The 2,375-nt window shown below is 38.5% G+C and overlaps 1 protein-coding gene across 4 annotated transcripts in view; it reads right to left on the bottom strand.

Annotated features, from left to right (window-relative positions):
• The window catches only part of LOC126497319 (solute carrier organic anion transporter family member 1A5-like), a 68,587-nt gene that overhangs the window by 48,046 nt on the left and 18,166 nt on the right, over window positions 1–2,375 (bottom strand). The gene's annotated exons all lie outside the window — the stretch shown is intronic.

Genomic DNA, 2,375 nt, shown 5'->3' with positions numbered 1-2,375 from the left:
GGAGGGAAAAGGGAGACAGGGAGGGAAATGGGAGGCGGGGAGGAGGCGGAAATTTTCTTTTTTTTTTTTCAATAAAAAATTATAAAAAAATAAGTTAATGTCAAAAAATGGTGCATTCTTGGTTCACAAGCACAAAAATTCTGACTCTTTGGGGAGGCCCTGCCACAGAGCAGTTTGTGAGCAGAGTACTAGAGCTTGATTAATGGCAACATAGACCTGCTGTGTGTCTGAAAGTGGGGCAATGTAGATATCTCACAGAGGTGGCGAACATGCCTCTGCCCTGTTAGACTTGGCGGAGCCAACAGGCAGAGCCATAGAGTTGATCTTAGCCATATGCACTTAGCATTGTGGGGATAAAAGCACTCCTGGTGGAAAATAATTACAGAAATACAATAAAGACAGATTCAAATAAAAAGGACCTCTGAATAGCTCACAGTGTTGGATAAATGTACACAGGCTTGAGAGAGAGGAGAAAAAGAATAAAGAAACAGTAAAAGTACAGACAGTCATAGATTAAAGGAGTAAAAATAATGAAATAAATATTAAAGTTTAAATATTAAACTTGTCGAAAAAGTAATAGATTAGGAAAAATAATCCATGAAAAGATGGAATATACACAGAGTCCAAATTATGTATATTATTGTGTTTTCTTTAAATTTTTTGATTGTGGGTGAGCTAATACAGAGAGACATTTCATTGTATGGGCTGCCAAGCTAAACAAATAGATATATTTTAAAGGTATCTTGACTTCAAAATTTGGGTCTAATGCTATGTTGCTTTGAAAAAGAGGTTCTTCTTCTTTTGTTTCCACAGAGGACGAGAAACTGTTTATTCCTTCCAGACTAATGGGGTTTGGTCAAACAAGATCCCCTGAAGTAATGGCTCAGATGGTTTAATGTCCATGATGGCTTTCAGAACTCCTTCATGAGATGGACCTATCCCACAGAATACCCCATGACAGAGAGAGTACTGCAGCCAGTGAGGGGTTAAGCCAAATCTGTGCAGCTCTATCCTCACAGCCTTCATGGTAAGAGGAACCCTGTACATCAACACAAACTGTAACTACAGCAAGGCTATGCACCCAAACATGGCACCTGGCAGCAGCCCAGACCCACACATGACCATGGCCCTAGGTGGCAAGCAGGCCACCCACCTCAGCTCCTCACTGTCTTCACCTCTTCAGATCTGCCTCCCTCTTTCTCTCTCTCTCCCCCCCCCCCATACCACATTACATATTTGCTCACCATAATGACATGCCACTGGATAGGCCTATGGTTTCTTCTACCTGCCCAGGGCAGGAGGGCATGTATGTTTCTTTGACCTGCCCCATCCTATTGGTCCCAGGCAGGCATATGGTTTCTTCTCATTTATTATATTTTATATAAATTTTCTCTACAGTTTTGATAAAGAAATTCATATGCTAATAAGTTATTGTTGGAGAGCGCTCATATATTTTTTCTTAGTTATTTGCAAATGGTTCTAAAGAGAAAGATGATATACACACCAGAAAAGATTATTGCCAAACTAAAGTTTCCAGAAAGTGAAAAAGCTATTTTTTTAAATTTAATTCTCCTTGATTAATCTTAGGCTTACTCTTGTCCTCTCTTCTCCTGTGGTTCTTTGCTTGTTTGTTTTTAAGTAATATGTATAATAAATAAAATATCCATATATAAAAGTTTATGAATGATTTATAACCAATTACAGATGGATTTTCTCAAGAACATGAGCAAATTATTCATAAAAATTAAGATCATTTAGGAGAAAACATTAAAAGATGAACACTAACTTGGCTCTTGCCTGCAAATTGCATAGACTTTTTTATGAAAACTTCAAGGAATAAAACCAAAATAATGAACTTGGATATTTGGTAAAACTATGACAAACCCTGTCTAGACTGAGGGGTTATAAGGAAGGAAACTGTGTTATTAAATTCACAGAGAAGCAGAACGCTGAGCCCCAAGTTGTAAATGAGAGCAGATGGAAAATAAGAAATCACTTGGTGAACATGGTTGAGAAGACATGATTATTCAAACAGTATTTTTAATCTGGTTTAAACTGCAAGAACATTTACTAAAATGCAAAAAGAACCCCACAGGGTGACCTCAGCAGGTCACTTATCCACCAAACCTGGCCTGAGATGCCAGTTCAATACCAGGCCAACACCCAAAAGCTGTCTTCTGATCACACACATACACACACACACACACACTTATGCACACACACACACAGACACACACATACAAACAGCACTCACATACACACGCATACACACACGCAGATAGTATGGGAGGTCCTTCTATATATGTGTTGCATTTATTGGTTAATAAAGAAGCTACTTTTGGTCCATGGCTTAACAGAATACAGCCAGGCTAGAA

This window comes from Alexandromys fortis, unplaced genomic scaffold (genome assembly GCF_014885135.2).
Source record: "Alexandromys fortis isolate MF-2015 unplaced genomic scaffold, M_Fortis_MF-2015_v1.1 scaffold_21, whole genome shotgun sequence".
Classification (NCBI taxonomy): domain Eukaryota; kingdom Metazoa; phylum Chordata; class Mammalia; order Rodentia; family Cricetidae; genus Alexandromys; species Alexandromys fortis.
The sequence above is the reverse complement of the archived record's forward strand: the minus strand, read 5'-3'. Positions and strand labels throughout refer to the sequence as shown.